This window comes from Scyliorhinus canicula, chromosome 11 (assembly GCF_902713615.1).
Source record: "Scyliorhinus canicula chromosome 11, sScyCan1.1, whole genome shotgun sequence".
NCBI classification, from domain to species: domain Eukaryota; kingdom Metazoa; phylum Chordata; class Chondrichthyes; order Carcharhiniformes; family Scyliorhinidae; genus Scyliorhinus; species Scyliorhinus canicula.
In genome coordinates, this window is record NC_052156.1 from 17,670,012 (window position 1) to 17,687,902 (window position 17,891).

Below are 17,891 nucleotides of genomic sequence, written 5' to 3' on the forward strand. Positions count from 1 at the left end.
AAATTAAGTAATCAAGGGGCATAAGGGAGGGGAGGAAAGAAAGACAATAGCTATCACTAGAGAAAACTATGGGCACTAATGGGGCTAAATGGGTTGCATCCTAGGATATTAAAGGAAGTATCTCCAGAGATGGTGCTTGCACTGATGGTAGTCTTCAAGAATCCTTAAGTTCTAGAACGCCCCAGAGGGGTGTAAAACTGCCAGTGTATCACCCTTATTCAAAAAGGGGGGAGACAAAAAACGGTTACTATAGGCCAATTAGCTGAATATCTTTCATTGGGAAAATGTTAGAATCCATTATAAAGGATGTAACAGTAGAGCATTTACAAAAAAAAAAAATCAGTCCGCATTACTTCATGAAAGGGAAAGCATGCCGAACTAATTTTTTTAAATTCCTGGTGGTAACAAGCAGGATAGATCAAGGGGAATCCGTAGATGTAATACACTTGGATTTCCAAAAAAAACATTCAATAAGGTACCGCACAAAAGTCAACTTAAGATGAGAGCTCATGGTGTTGGGGGTAATGTAGAGGATTGGCTAATTGATGAAAGACAGAATTGAGATAAGTGGGCATTTTCAGGATGGCAACCTGCAAATAGTGAAGTACCACAGGAATCGGTGCTGAGGCCGCAATTTATTTTTTTTGAAATAGTTTATTCACGGCATTTTCAGATAAATAAACAAACGAGAGCAACCAACACTCGCTTCCTTCCCCCCTTCCCTAAATTTCATCCCCCTCCCATCTTGCCTTCCCTTTTTGCTGACTATTCAATTCTCCTTAAAGAAATCAATAAACTTTCCACCTCAAGAGTGAACCCATTGACCGACTCCCTCAAGATGAACTTGACCTTCTCCAGCCTCAGGAATTCCGCCAGGTCGCTCACCCACACCCCTGCTTTCAGCAGCTCCCAAATCCCACCACCCAAGCAAGATCTGTCTCCGGGCTATTGGGGAAGCAAAGGCCGAAACATTCGTCTCTTTCCCCATGGGCTGCCAGGTCTTCAGACACCCCAAATATCGCCACCTCCACCCCAAGCACCTCCAACATTACGTCCGCAAACCCCTTCAACTTCGGATATGCCCAAAGCATGTGGATGTGATTCGTGGGCCTCCCCACACACCGCCCACACCTATCCTCTACCCTCTCAAAGAACCTATTCATCCTTGCTACCATCATATAAAGCTTTGACAAAGAGTCATCGGACTCGAAACATTAGCTCTTTTCTCTCCCTACAGATGCTGCCAGACTTGCTGAGATTTTCCAGCATTTTCCCTTTCGTATCAACTTGTAGACGTCGGGTACCTTCCCCCTCTCCTATCTGATCCTCAACAGTACCTTTATTATAGAATTAACAGTGCAGCAGGAGGCCATTCACCCCATTGGGCCTGCACCGGCCCTTAGAATGAGCACCCTACTTAAGCCCACACCTCCACCCTATCCCAGTAACCCCATCCAACCTTTTCTTTGGACACTAAGGGCAATTTATCATGGCCAATCCACCAAACCTGCACATCTTTGGGCTGTGGGAGGAAGCCGGAGCACCGGAAGAAATCCACGCGGACATGGGGAGAATGAGCAGACTCCGCACAGACAGTGGCCCAAGCCAGGAATCGAACCTGGGACCCTGGAGCTGTGAAGCAACTGTGCCAACCACTGTGCTACCCTAGGGGCGGCAGCCAAGGGAATGACGGCACCTCTCTTTTGACACAATCCTGGACCTGCAGATACTTAAAACTGTTTCTCCATGGCAGCTTGTACTCCTCCAGGTCCTCCAACCTTGCAAACACAAAGGGCAGCACATTAGCACTGTTGCTTCACAGCTCCAGGGTCCCAGGTTTGATTCCCGACTTGGGTCACTGTGTGGAGTCTGCACGTTCTCCCCGTGTCTGTGGGTTTCCTCCGGATGCTCCAGTTTCCTCCCACAGTCCAAAGATGTGCAGGTTAGGTGGATTGACTAAACTAAAATTGCCCCTCGTGTCCCAAAAATGTTAGGAGGGGTTAAGGGGATGGGGTGGAGGTATGGGCTTAGGTCGGATGCTCTTTCCAAGGGCCGGTGCAGCCTCGATGGGCCGAATGGTCTCCTTCTGTACTGCAAATGCTATGATTCTGTGAAACCTGGCCCCTATGAGCAGGTCACCAAATCGCTCAATCCATGCTTGCCACCAACCCCGAAACCTCTAGTCCCTTCAGCCCCGAATGCTGCCTCCAGTGCCCCCACACCCTTAAGGCCGACACACCCCAAGGCACCTGGATGCCCAAGTATCTAAACTCGCCCCAACCACCTTGAAAGGCAGCTCCCCTAACCACCTCCTAGCCTCAATCGGGAACACGTCCCTGATACAGCCCAATCGGTCTGAAATATAGCAGCAGGTGGTCCACATACAGCCAAGACCCCGTGCTCGGCACCGCTCCCGCCCCCCGCACAATGCCTCTCCAGTCCCTCGACGTCCTAAGTGCCGTTGCCAGAGGCTCTATCGCCAAAGCAAAGAGCAACAGGGAGAGCGGACACTCTTGCCTCGTCCCCCAATGCAGCCCAAAATAACGGTTCGCCCACACACTTGTGACCAACCGGTGCCTTGTATAGCAACAGGACCCAGTCCACAAACCCCTCCCCACACCGCCCCAACACCTCCCACAAGTACTCCATCTCCACCCGATCAAGTGCCTTCTCCGCATCCATCGCCACCACTACTTCCTCTTCCTGCCCCTTCGAAGGCATCATAATTACATTGAGCAGCCTCCACTGGGAACCCGTCCAGGCCTCAAACATGCCATCTCCCCCCCCCCCCCCCCCCCCCCCCCACTCCGGGTCCAACACCACCCTACCCTTATTGTCCTTTACTCTGCCGATCTCCCTCGCTGCCTCTTGCTTCCGAGCAAGGCCTTGGATGCTAGCTCAAACTCCATCTGGAGCCTCTGCCACTCCTTCAACAGCCCTGCTTCTGAGGCCTCCAAAAACCTCTTATCCACCCTCAGAATCTCATCTACCAGCCTTTCACCTCCGACCGTTCCATTTTCTCTGTATGCGCCACCACCTTGAGCACCTCCCATTAGCTCCATGTATCTTCAAATGACAGCCCTCACCCGCTCACACACTTCCTCATCCGCCAACAGTCCCACATCCAGCCACCACTGCAGGTGCTGCTGCCACATCACCCTGATCTGCTCTCAAATCCACCCAATCACCCCCGCCAGCTACACCTTGTCTAACACGAAGATGTCAATCCGGAGTACACCCGGTGCATGCAGAAGTATGAAAATTCCTTCGCCTTCCATCTCCCAAACCTGTATGGGTCTATAAACCTCTTCAGCTCCTCTCAGGCTCAACCGGTCCAAGCTTGGTTCTATAACCATATTGAAATCCCCCCCCCCCCCCCCAAATCAACCAGTGTAAGTCCAGGTCTGGAATCTTCCTCAATACCTGCCTCACGAAATCTACATCATCCCAATTTGGGGCATCCCCCATACTTTGCTCCCAGCCCACCCAGCTAGCATGGTGGCCCCTGTCCAAGGCCCCCAACTTCCTTGCCACCCCCCGATTTTCTTCCCCCCCCCCCCCCCCCCCCCCCACCTAAAGAGCAGAAAAGGGTATACTCGCCCTCTTATGTTTCCCCCATGAAAAACCTGCCCGGCAGAAAACCCGTCATCAAAGACTAAATTTTTTAAAAACACAAGCACAAACTCCAAGTTCAGTGTCCTCACTCTCATTCCAGTCTATTGCCCCTCAAACTCCCATCACCTCTTCTAGCGTGCCAGAACAGTGCTCCCACTTCTCGAAAGTTACCCAGAGGCGGGACTGGTACAGTACCCCGAACTTCACACACACACACACACCCCCCCCCCCCCCTTTAAGGAGGGAAACCTTGGCCCGGTTAAACCTGGTCCTCCTCTTCGTCAGTTCTACTCCCAGGTCCTGGTACACCCACAGCTTGTTCCCTTCCAAGATTCATTTCCTAGTTCGCCTCGCCCATCGGAGAATTTTCTCCTTGCCCAGAAAGCGGTGCAACCACACCACCATCGCCCATGGTGGCTCACCCGCCTACGGCCTCTTCATCAGCATCCTGTGCACTCGGTCGACCTCCAGGAGCTCGACATCCAAAACAATCCTCCGATTTTGTCTTCTGGAGCGATTCTCCACATCTTCCACCTTCTCTTTCAACCTATTTTGGGTCTCCTGCATCACCGCCTATGAAGCCAACTGTTTCTCGTGCTCTCCCATCGCCTCCTCCACTTTCTGGATCACCCAGCCCTGGGACTCCAGCCTCTGCTCCACTCTCTCGATCCCCAATTTAATCGGTTTCACCACCTTGGCCAGGACTTCCAGGGCTTCTTTCCTCTCTTGACAGAACTTTCCATTGAGGAACTCTATTAGCTGTGCTGTTGACCACTGGGTGGGCAAAGCAGCCCCCTTGCCCTCCGCCATCTTATCCTGTGGCACACCACGAAGACGCTCCTGCTCCAGCAGCACATTTCTTCTTGCCCCACTCCTAGCCTGTGGATCCAGCCACACCAGAGGAGTAAAACCTTCCCCAGGCACTCCTGTACCTCTTGCACCAAATACTTTGCCTTTCGGGTGGGGAAAAGACTGAAAAAAATCCACCTTGAGCGTGGGCAAAAATAATATTATGTAGGAAAGTCTGAAGTTAATGCACTTTGGTAGGAAGAATAAAGGAGCTGAATATTATTTAAATGGAGAAAGAGTGCAGAAAGCTGCAATGTAGGGATCGGTTTTTAAGTTTTTAATCAGGCAGAAAATGGAATGTTGGCCTTATTTCAAAGGGTATGGAGTACAAAAATAGGAAAGTCTTGCTAAAACTATGCGAGGCACTAGTTTGATCACACCTGGAATACTGCAAACTTTTTTTTTTACCCTTATCTAAGACAGTATATACCGGCAGTCCAGGGAAGGTTCACTAGGTTGATTTCGGGTATGGAGGAATTTTTTTTTTAATGAGTAGGTTGTACCTGTACACATTGGAGATTAGAAGATCGACAGACAGCCTTATTTATTGCGACATAAAGGATTCGCGGGCTTGGTGGGGTAGATGCTGATAGGTCTTTTCTCATTGTGGGAGAGTCTAGGACCAGAAGGCATGTTCTCAGAGTAAGGGGGTCACCCATTTAACACCGAGATGAGGATGAATCTCTTCTCGGAGGTTAGTGAATCTGTGGAATTCTTTACCGCAGAGGGCTGTAGAGCCTGGGTTGTTGAGCATGTTCAAGATGTGAGAATGCCGGCGTTGGACTGGGGTGAGCACCTGTTCCCCACCTGAGGAAGGAGCAGTGCTCCGAAAGCTTGTGTTTGAAACAAACCTGTTGGACTTTAACCTGGTGTTGTAAGACTTCTTACTGAGCATGTTCAAGGCTAAGATAGAATTTTTTCAGTAAGGGAATTCAGGATTATGGTTCATCGCTGGTTCTCTCTTCAGATCTGGCCGTTCACCCCCAGGTCTGCTTGCTGCCCTCCTGTACTTGCCATCACAACCTGGTCCTGTGGGCTCCAGTACTTCGACAGGACAGAGCTGCCTCTCAATCTAATTGGCCTCCACTTTGAGGCAGGACTCCCTCCTAAATCAGGGGTGATAGTCCAGCCAACGAAGGCTCTATGACTCCTTTGGGAGTATGGCTGGGGAGCCCTGCGATCCAAAAAATCCTGGCCAATGTTTTCAAAAGTTTCCAGAGTAGAAAGGCTTTGTGCTAATTTTCAGAAATGCTATGATAATTGTAGCAAGTAGCATTTTAATGTTTGAAGAGTCAAAATTATTTTCCAAGAGAATTGGGTATTTCTTGAAAAAGTTATTTTTTACATCTAGGGAACCAGCAGGAGAATGGGATTTTATAACATGGCTTGTGGAAACTTTGAAATAATTGTTGTGTTTTGGTGCAAAAGTATATGTGCAGTTGAGCTGCGTCGGATGAAAGAAAGAAGTATCCATTCACCTGTTGGCAGTTTGCTGGGGATTTCTGGATACTCCGTTACAGACATGAAAATAAGATGCAAAAAAACCTGCATGATAGGTTAAACTAAACTGAGTTTTAATACTAAACACTAGATGGTGCAAGAGTCCTGCTGGGCTGAGATGAAGGTTTAAAAAAAATCCTAAAAGATGTCAACTGATTTATTTAGCAGCATAGCTAAGGAGGCTAAATCATGGATTCTAGTTTATGGTCATAATCCAGTGACCTCCAGAGAGCCTATAAGTATGGCCATCAATTCAGGGCAGGACTGAGCTTGGCTGGCACTGTTTACTGTGACGAGGCTTGCATTTGAAGAACAAGCAGCTGTGCTATTTACACCATAAGATATAGGAGCAGAATTAGGCCACTCAGCCCATTGGGTCTGCTCTGCCCTTCAATCATGATATTTTTCTCATTTTCCCCTATTCTCCTGCCTTCTCCAGTGTGTGAGCAGGTCTCCAAATCTAGGAGAGGAGAGATTATTTCACCGGCTTCTTGGTTAGAAACACAGGCTGTCGCCATCCTCCTCAAGCCATGTCCTTCAGTTTGTTGAGGTGACAATCTGCTGTGTAACTATAATGAACTGTGCCTTGATTCAAGGCAAAAGTTCAGTATCTATTACCCCAGATGTCTGTACTTCCCCAGTACCTGAGAGCATAATCTAAAAGTTAGAGCTCCGTTATGAAGTTGGGAAGGCACTCTTTCATAGAATCATAGAATTTACAGTGCAGAAGGAGGCCATTTGGCCCATCAAGTCTGCACCGGCCATTAGGGAAGAGCTCCCCACTAAAGCCCACACCTATTCCCGTAACCCAGTAATCCCACCCAACCTTTTTGACATTAAAGACAATTCATGGTGGAAGATATAGGGGGGATGTCAGAGGTAGGTTCTTTACCCAGAGAGTAGTGGGGGCATGGAATGCACTGCCTATGGAAGTAGTTGAGTCGGAAACGTTAGGGACCTTCAAGCGGCTATTGGATAGATACATGGATTAGGGTAGAATAATGGAGGGTAGATTAATTTCTTCTTTAAGGGCAGCACGGTGGCATTGTGGGTGGCACAGTTGCTTCACAGCTCCAGGGTCCCAGGTTCCGTTTCGACTTGGGTCGCTGTCTGTGTGGAGTCTGCACGTCCTCCCCGTGTGTGCGTGGGTTTCCTCCGGGTGCTGCGGTTTCCTCCCACGGTCCAAAGATGTGCAGGTTGGGTGGATTGGCCATGATAAATTGCCCTTTGTGTCCAAAATTCTATGATTAACCTAGGACAAGGGTTCGGCACAACATTGTGGGCCGAAGGGCCTGTTTTGTGCTGTATTTCTCTCTCTCTCTATTTCTATTTCTATAACTCCTGATCCCTTTTATTGGACCATGCTCAATCAGAAATAACTCCCTTCAAATAAAGAGTAATGAACAAGTATATCTATTGAGTTCAGTTACTGAATAAAATTCTGCACTGACAGAAAGTTTCATAGAATAGAATCACTATATGTTTCATAGATAGAATCACTATAGTGCAGGAGCAGGCCATCGGTCCATCAAATCTGCATCGACCCTCTGAAAGAACACCCCACCTATACCCACCCTATCCCATAACCCACTAACCCCACCTAACCTTTTTTGGTCACTACTAAGGGGCAATTTATCATGGCCAATCCACCTAACCTGCACATCTTTGGACTGTGGGAGGAAACCGCAGCACCCGGAGGAAACCCACGCACACACTGGGAGAAAGTGCAAACTCCACGCAGACAGTCGCCCAAGGCTGGAATTGAACCCGAGTCCCTGGCGCTGTGAGGCAGCAGTGCTAGCTACCATGCCGCCCCAGGTTGTATACTCTGAGCAATTGAAATGTATTGAAAAATAAGCAAAGCCATATTCATAATCTAACAGGCAATAACATTCAGAAACAGAAAATACTGGACAATCTCAGCAGGTCTGACGGCATCTGTGGAGAGATAAGAGAGCTAATGTTTAGAGTCTGAATGTTCGCTCCCTTCTCTCTCCACAGATGCTGTCAGACTTGCTGAGAATGTCCAGTAATTTCTGTTTTTGTTTCTGATTCCAGCATCTGAAGTAATTTGCCTTTAGCTACAGCATTCAATTTGACATGCCTCTATACTTAACATGACAGTTTGGTATGTCATAGTTGCTCCCTTTGTACATCCACAGGAAATGGAAAAATGCATAATGGTACAATTTCACATGTTAAATTTAACTCTAGTTAATTTTTTAAAAAACACTTCCCAGCAATGAGCTGAAAATTACTTCTTGATGAACCTAGAATAATGACTTTACAATTGTTGATTCTCTGGTCAATGCTAACTCGCATTAAAGCTACAAAGTAAAGTACCTCTTTAGTAACATATTTGTGGAGATAATATTTGTGGAGATAGGGAAGTAAACTGCCTGAACCCAGATCGATTCATCTGGCGCAGAAGAGCTAGTTAGGGCTACAAATGCAATGTTTGGCAATCCAGTATTTCCAGGGCATGACACCACCGTGAACAAGTGAAGGAGGCAAGGACTTACTGGAACTGGTGAATTCATTCACAAGTCATGAGATTTCCGTCAGCGGCCACAACACAAAGACCCCATTTACAGAGTTGCGCAGCGGGACGGTATCCTGCTCTTGGCATATCTTTGCTTTTAAGACATTTTTGTAATATTTTGACCAGTCTTAATCAGCATCGGTCCCAATTTACCAAGTCATTATCGTAAAGTTAATCTTTTTGCTATTAAGAATGTGTTTTAACAGTCATTGTGATCCTTTGGTTACTATATTTACTATATTATACATCGTTCACTTGCCATTTCTAGTCTTCAGCTTGGCTACTTTGCATGCTTTACTCAATTTAGGTTCCTTATTTGTCAGGTTTGTCTTTCTGGCGCTCACTGCTTTAAGACACCTCGCTTACTTAAGGTACTGCTGTGCCCAAATGCTGTACAACATATATATCACAGTAGTGATTCATTAGGCAATGATATTCTGTGCTTCAATGTACTATTATTAGCAAGAAGCACTGAACCGTGGCTAAGCTTCTTCTCAGTGGGATTAAGCTGCCATCTTAAAACACTAGTCAGTATAGAGCATAGAACAGTAGAGCATAGAACAGCACAGAACAGGCCCTTCGGCCCTCAATGTTGTGCCGAACAATGATCACCCTACTCATCCACCCTATACCCGTAACCCAACAATCCCCCCCTTAACCTTACTTTTATTAGGACACTACGGGCAATTTAGCATGGCCAATCCACCTAACCCGCACATCTTTGGACTGTGGGAGGAAACCGGAGCACCCGGAGGAAACCCACGCACACAGGGGGAGGACGTGCAGACTCCACACAGACAGTGACCCAGCCGGGAATCAAACCTGGGACCCTGGAGCTGTGAAGCATTTATGCTAACCACCATGCTACCCTGCTGCCCCGAGCAGGTTTGCCTCATTGCCTTCTTTTTCTGGGAATGGCTGATGTGTTGATTTTTTTTTGTTGTCATTTCCCCCAAGTCAAAGAACAATTAATAAATATCTGATTGCTGAAAAAAGACATTGTCAAAGTTTTTTTTCTTGCACGCATCAGGACAATTCACAAGAATACAAAATGTAAAGGGAACAACAATTTATGCTGCACTAGAAAAGTACTGATTGGTTGGCAAGTTGACTTTGATCGAGGGGCTGCCCACAAATGTGCCAATTAACTGATGACTAATGGTGAGATGCCAAACTTTGTTTAAATTCAAACCAGTTCGGTTGACTCTGGTCCATTTGCCAGGGAAATGCCTTGAACAGAGGATGGTTACCCCCTATTTATATGTGGGTACTCTTTCTGTCCGCAAAGGACAGGCACCTGTTTCTTAATAGATATTAACTTTTGGCACATGTAAGTGAGCCACTTTTAGCACATGTAAGTGAGCCACATGGGGAGGGGTGTGGAACGAGTAAAAAATAAAAGGAGTGGTAACTTAATATTGCTTACTTTGTATCCTTTCTTTTTGTGCAGAGAATAAAGAATTTGGGGTTTCTTTTTTAAAGTGGAATCTTGTGCTAAAGTTCTGTCGGTTAATTGCTGGATGCTTACATTTCATCTTTAATTGTTCCTAACCAGATTGTAACAATAGCAACCACATTATACCACGAACAGCAACTGAGACAAATTACCAATGAATTTGTGTTTATTGAAGGATAAGTTTTGACCAGAAAGAACGCCCTTGTTTTTAAAAAAATCTTTTAACTAGGCAGATATGACTTGCTTTAATGCCTCACTTGGAAGACAACACCTCCCTCAGTACTGCATTAAAGTGTCAACATACATTATCACTTGAATCATGTGGTGAATCTTGAAACTGTAGCCTTCAGACGAAGGCGAGGATACTGCCACTGAGCTAATCTGCCATTTACAAAAGGCTGTTCTGTTCTACAGTTGGAAACAAAAGCCAAAACAACCAGAGCTCAATAGAACAGTTAGAGAAATAATGAATCGTTCATCTCAATAGAAAGTAAATAACTGTCCAAATTAAGGCGGTGCAGCCAGGTATACAATGAATCAGTAATACGTTGAAAAATCTCAAAAGGAACAGATCGGCTGCTCAATGTACAGCAGAGTCTCTCTAATACATCTTTCCAGATGAGACCAGTAATCTGAGCTTAAAAGTTAAACCCTTGTGGGTGAATTAGTGGAGCTGACCCATTTAAACTTGCATTACAAATTTGTGATGGCATTCCTAAATTAAATTGTGTACAGCAAATGTGCTTACTGCACACATGACGTATTGTGTAAATGCACACTTCAAAAAAATTATTTTGATGGAAACCTAAGTTAGCAGCAAAGCACCAGCATTAAACCTACCTGCCTACAGACTGGAGTTAAAAATTTGTGCCTTGTTGAACACTGTTAGATTTTATTAGACTGACGATGTCAGATTTTAATAAGGCCTCAGGAGTAATCTGACGGAAGATACAAAGGGGCATGTTGCGCAAGAGCCTGAGGTCGTTGACAAACAGCAGTGAACCTTTGTTTCATAAATATTTGCCTTTTTGCAGTATTAGGACAGATTAAATATACATGATGTATATTAACGATTTGAAGACTGGGAGAGGGATTGGGCACTACTAGGATATGAACCCGCTGGGGTGATTTTGTACAGCATAGGGAAATTGTTGTGTTAAGTATTCATGACTTTTGAGCATTTAAAGCACAAGACATATCTTTCTTTCCAATACCCTGCTGTGTGCATGAAAAACATCTGAAAACGTTATTAAAATACACCTTGCGTACATATTTAGATCCTGAATATGCATTTTACTTCCTGTTCAAACTGAAAGCCACCCATAAAGCAATGGGGAAATGTTGCTTTTTGCCAACTAGCTTCAGGAATAATGTTCCATGTTCCTTTTAGTTCCCTCTGTTTTAGTCTTTAATGAATTGGTAAATTAAATGATTTATAAAAAAAGTACAACTTCTGAACTGGCTTTGTGATGACAAATAATCAGCATTATTTAAACATTTTTAAACAAAAATCTCCTTGTAGCTCTGCGGAATTCTGACTTTTTGGTTAATTGAGTATAAACTAATTTTAAATATTTAAAATCCAATTTTGATTTTTAAAAAGACCTAAATTTGGCTGAGTAAATAATATTGAGTAATATGAAAACTGTAAGTCCTATTTTTTTATTTTTTTTGAATCGCCTGTTGCTTATTTTCTTATTATTTAATGGGATGTGGCTGTCTTTGGTAAGACCAGCATTTGTTGCCCATCTCTAATCACCCTGAAGTGTTGGTGAGCTGGCTCTTGGGCTGCCGCAGTCTTTCTGTCGCAGTTACAACAGAGCATCTTGCTAGACCATCACAGAGGGTAGTTAAGAGTCCCCAACATTGCTGCGGATCTGGAGTCACATTTAGACCAGACTGGGTAAAGTTAGCAGATTTCCTAGCTTATAGGACGTGAGTGAACCAAATTAGTTTTTTATTTGGAGTTTTTCATTTATGACGAGTCCAATAATTATACAGTTCAATTGTACAGTTGCATTAATCATAACCAGTTTTAAATAATTTACACCCTTTTACTATATGTGTGGTTGAAATTTACATTAGTGTTATCAAACAAAAACAGCAAATGAAAAACAATTTGACAAAAGAGCGGAGTGGTCTATTTACATTGCAGTGACCAGCGTAGTGTGGATCTGGTCCAAGCTGCCCCCTTTGTGGCCTGGGGCAGTGGATACTTGGCGAGTACTGCACCCCAGGGACGGAGTGAGACTGGAGATGAGCTCTGGCCAGGCGGTTACGCCTTTGTCTAGCAGCATTGTTGTGATGCTGCACGTGGGCCCCACGCTCCTCAGTGCATTGTGCAGCTTCCTCCTTCTCCTCACTGTGGTGTGGGTGTTGCCCCACCCCCTATTTCCCTTCTCCAATTGCTTCTCTTTCCACCCCACCCCCAGCTGCTGGTCACAAATAGGTCTTCGAAGAGGCTGGTGAATTGTTTCCACGTGTGGTGGAACCCTCCCTCTGATCCCCTAATGCCTAATTTTATTCTTTGAATTTTAGAAACCTCCTGTGTTCGCTGCCCAGTGATCGAATAGGAGGATTGGCAGAGCCAAGCCCCCCATAAGTCCCTGACTGCGTGGAATTAATGTATGCCATGATCTCTTCCAACCCTCGCAGTGCTTCTATTCCCTGTCTCAGAGGGGCCCAGAGGTGTACAGTCCCCAGTAAAAGTTTGCAACACCTCCATTGATCTCACATGGAGCTGTGACCACCCTACCGTTCCCATCTCTTAGCTGTCGTGTACCTGTTAAGGCAGCCTGCTTCCTCGGTAGGCGGCTGACCTTTGTCTCCGTACTCACCCCGGTGTCTGGCAGAGCTGGTTCACTGCTTTCCCAGTGGAAAGCAGGTCAAATTCCATTTGTAGCTTTTTCCTCTTCACCAGCAGCTCCACAGTCGGGGCCATGGAGTACCGCCGATCCGTTTCCAATATGGAGTCGTTCAGCTGCTGCCTAGGTGCCCTTTTTGCCTCTAAAAGCCCTGTAGCTATTATTTTCCCTCTTAACACTGCCTTCAGTGCCTCCCAGAACGTGGAGGGTGAGATCTCCCAGTTTTGGTTGCACGTTCCATACCCACCGATGGCTTGACATTTTTTTGCAGAACACGGCGAGGCGGGCCAGCCTCCATCGCTGGGCGCTGGGCCTGGCCCGCCTCCAACTTCACATTCATGTGGTGTTCAGCATGGTCCCAGATTACTATGGTGGAGTATTCTGCCCCGACCACCGCTGGAAGCACTATCTTAAACAATATGAAGATGTCTATGTGGGAATAGGCTTTGTACAAGTGGGAGAAGGAGGAAAACTCCTCCCTCAGGTGGTTGAACCTCCACGGGTCCGTCACCAGCCTCCACTGCCTCATCTCCTCCATGAAGGCGGTTAATTTGCTTGCCATACCTGATTTGGTTCCCGTTCTGGGGCTGGATCTGTCCGTTTTTGGGTCCTGCACACAGTTGAAATCTCCCCCTATGATGTGTTTGTGAGAGTCTAGGTTGGGGATTTCTGCCATTGTTTTTTTTACAAACTTTGTGTCGTCCCAGTTTGGGGCCTATACATTTACAAGCACCATCGGACCCGCTAACCATTACGTATCATCCCCCTGGATCCATTTTTTTGTGTACGTCATTGTAAATGCTCCTTTTTTAGTTAAATAGTATGGTCAACCCCCCTCGCCTTGTGTCAAAGCACGCCTGATAAATCTGTCTCCTCCAACTTTTCCTTGCCCTTGGGGTGGCACGATGGTGCAGCGGTTAGCACTGCTGCCTACGGAGCTGAGGACCCGGGTTCCATCCCGGCCCTGGGTTAATGTGTGGAGTTTGTACATTCTCCCCGTGTCTGCATGGGTTTCCCCGCCACATCCCAAAGATGTGCAGGTTAGGTGGATTGGCCTCACTAAATTGCCCCTTAATTGGAATAAAGTAATTGGGTGCTCTAAATTTAAAAAAAACTCTTTTCCTTACCCGTAGTTGGTCTTTTGCACGGTAGCACATTGGTTAGCACAGTTGTTTTGCAGCTCCAGGGTCCCAGGTTCAATTGCCGCTTGGGTCACTGTCTGTGCGGAGTCTGCGCGTTCTCCCCGTGTCTGCGTGGGTTTCCTCCGGATGCTCCGGTTTCCTCCCACCGGTCCCGAAAGACGTGTGTGTTAGGTAAATTAGACATGCTGAATTCTCCCTCTGTGTACCCGAGTAGGCGCCAGAATGTGGCAACTAGGGGCTTTTCACAGTAACTTCATTGCAGTGTTAATGTAAGCCTCCTTGTGACAATAATAAAGATTATTATAAATGTGTTTCTTGTGAAAAGACTACGTCGACCCTTGGGGTATTAAGATGGGGAAGACTCTGGATCTTTTCCCCGGTCTCTTGAGTCCTCTCACATCCCAGTTGACCATTTTGATGGGGGGCGGGGTGGGTTCTGTCTCCCCTCTCCTGTGGGGTCTGCCTATACTTGTGTTGTGGATGCACCCCTGCATGCTGGGGTATCCTTTTGTTTGCGAGCCATCCAAGATGGCCACCGTTGCTTTCCTCTTGCCAGCATTTTCCGCGTGCAACAAGTTGTAACCAGCATTATACTGTCCCTTTACCGCAAACCCACCCCCTGCCATCCATGCGGTCCCACTTCCCTTCCCGAGTAATCTTGGTGCTCTGAGCACCGGAATACACCTCAATAAATAATAATAATCTTTATTCGTGCAGATTCTGTTCAAGCTGGGAATTGAACCCGGGTCCCTGGTGCTGTGAAGGAACAGCGCTAACCACTGGGCCACTGTGCTGCACTCGGCCACACTATCGATAGCATGTGATGATCTCCTGAAGGGTGATTGACGGGCAGCTCCAGACATGTTCTGACAGCTTCTCTGTTGGTTGTATATTTGACCTTGGCCAGTTCCAATTCCCATGGTGCTGTGTGCTGGCGTGTCTGCGGCTTGATTTAAAGTGCCCAATTCTTTAACCGAAAATACCCAATTTTAATCGGACCTAAATCTTGCTAGGTTAGCACAGAAGCCGCTCGGTTCAAGGGCAATTCAGATGGGACAATTAATGCTGGCCCAGCCATCGATACCCACTGCCCCTGAATGAAATAAATAAACTCAACTTTCGTGGCCAATTGACCAACATGACTACCACACTGGTCACTCCGCACTCTTAAACCGAGAGAATCCTATGCCTAAATTTCTGATGGCGATTGCATGTTGACTGTTGAGGGAGGGATTGTACTTTGCTGAAAATAAGATGCTTCCTCCGGTTTAATCTCCAACTGTTTACTCCCTGTGCCCAAAATGGACGGGACAATGGAAGGCCAACCTTAAAGTGAAGAGAGCATTTTCCACCCCATCTCCAATTGCATTAAATCTTCAGATATGTGGAAATTCAAAATGAGAATCTAATCCCATAAAATGTCTCAACTGTCTGTTTGAAAAATACACACTGAAACTAAGTTCACAAAACAATGAAAGTGAAATTTTAAAAAAGTACTTGCCATATGGTGGCATTTGACAAAGTTGTGCGCAAAAAAATTACAGGAGTAATTCAGACCTTGTATAAAATGCAAGTATCTGCCTGGTCGCCAGCTAAACACCTCACCGGCATTCTGTTTCCATGGTGATTTCTAATATTAGTTGGGCCAAAGCAAAGTTGCCAGCATCCACTCTGCTGCAGTTCTGTCACTGGCATCTGGCCCGGGGGTTATGAGAGCCAAGCCGAACAGGCTCCTGATATCAATCAGTGATCCAACCATAAACCTCGTGTTACATTTTGGGGGATGGGGGTCGGAGAAAACTGAAGATATGCAGTAAACACCGTGGTCCAAAATTCTTCCCTGTACTGTCTTTGCGGTGACCTTAACCGATTTAAATTGATTATTACCTCCAATATAGAACCTTTCATGATCTTGAGATGTTGTAAGTCACTTATCCACCAATGAAGTATTTTTGAGGTATAATCACTCTTGCAATTTAGGGAGTTTACAGCAAGATCTCACAAACAGCTCTATGATAATGACCAGAGACCTGTTTTAATAAAGTTGTAGGGTAAATGTTGACCAGCACACCGCAAAGTATTCTTCTTTAACAAGTACTTTGAAATCAGGAGATCTTCATCTGAAAGATGGCGCCTCAGACAATCTACACTCCCTCAGTAATGCATGAGCGAGTCAGCCTAGATTTTGTGCTCACGCCTATGGAGCAGGACTTGAACCAACCTTGCGACTCAGAGGTGAAAGTTCGACCATTAAGTCATGGCTGACACCTAACAATTGAAATCTCATCCGGCAGCGGTGGAATTCGAACCCACGCCTCCGAAGAGACTGGAGCCTTAATCCAGTGCCTTAGACCGCTCGGCCACGCTACCACCGCTGACACCTAACAAGAAGGACAGGAAAGCACACAAATGTGTTCGGGATTCCTATGGTCGCACCCTGCTGTGCAATTTGAGGGCCAATATATTCTATCTCAGGACTGAGAGCTTTGCAGTTGTGAGAAGTAAAATGAATACTGAGTCCAGGAATAAACATTTGGACATCTTCCAATTTCTCCCCTGTGCCTTTTTCAGTCACATTCTTTGAGAGAGAGTTGCATCAGCTATTGAAAGGCAGGAATCCATGGACCCGGAAGTCAAATTAGCAGAAGCAGGATCAATTGCTTTTAAAAGTGAGTGTATTCGGATGTGACATTTCCACAAGTCTTTTCTGAGGGACAGAAATAAATGTTTATGCAAGGAACTTAAAAATAGAGCAACAAAATCCACTGATATGTCAATTTTAGCTTTAGCTCATTTACTGTATTTATAATAATACCTTCCAAAATAAACACGCTAAAGGATTTTCTCTATTAAAAGCAAGAAAATGTAGTTCTCAAGAAGAAAATGGAAACGTCTCCACTGTTGCTAAATAATTTCAGAACTGATCCCTGAGGAATTACTTTGTTTCCAAACCAATTGACTCTATCCCTAAAGCCCAATGCAAAAAAAGGTATTCACTGGAATAGTCATCCAGAGGCCCAGTTCGAATCCCTCCACGGCAGACTGCAATTTGAATTCAATAAAAATCTAGAATCAAGAGTCTCACGATGACCATGAAACCACTGTCGATTGTCACACAAACCCAGCTAGTTTGCGAATGTTCTTCAGGGAACTAAATCTGCCATCCTTACCTGGCCTGGTCTACATGTGACTCCAGATCCACAGCAATGTGGTTGACTCGGAAATGGCCGAGCAAGCCACTCTGTTCAAGGGTGATTAAAGATTGACAACAAATGCTGGCCCACATCCCACGAACGAATTATAAAAATATATAGCAGCTGGGTAGCTAGAAGGTGCAGTAAGTGGTTCACTGAGCCTTCTGCCAGTAAGAGGCAACTCCCGTCGACCGCTGTGTTTCTGTGCTGGTATTAAAATGTGACATACACTCAGCTTTGGCTGCCAGCACCACTCCAGTGAGGTGAGTCATTCCGTGATGCTACCCAGCTCGCTGGACAGCTTCGGGAGGAGACCGAGATGCCTCATCTGTTTGATTTGAAAGATGGCTGGGAGACCCTGCAGGGCCCACTAGTTATGGAAGGCCTCAAGATGTGCTACATCTCCATGGACACTCAGGTGCAAACATAGCCATGGAAGGGAGACAGACAGTTCGGCTGAACGGCTCCCTCCGCCGCCTACAGCTGGGATCTGGTAATGGCCAGCTTGGCGAGGCCCAGGAGCAGGCTTCCAAAAAAAATGTCCCTCTGCACCGGGTGGCCAAACATCAAGAGTGTGGAGCTGAATTGTAACCAAAATCTGAGGAGCAGCCCCTTTGAATAACCAAAACCGGGCTGTGACCTTCAAGTCTGTGTATGCTTGGAACTCAGACTCCCCAGATTTCTGTTATTGAATTCACATTTCACCATCTGCCATAGTATGATTTGAAC

At 46.0% G+C, this 17,891-nt stretch overlaps 1 non-coding gene across 1 annotated transcript; it reads right to left on the minus strand.

The window, feature by feature from the left end:
• Positions 1-16,256: 16,256 nt before the first annotated feature.
• Positions 16,257-16,338, minus strand: trnal-aag. Its single transcript has one exon. It is a non-coding gene; the product is annotated as a tRNA-Leu (tRNA).
• Between the last annotated feature and the right edge of the window lie 1,553 nt (positions 16,339-17,891).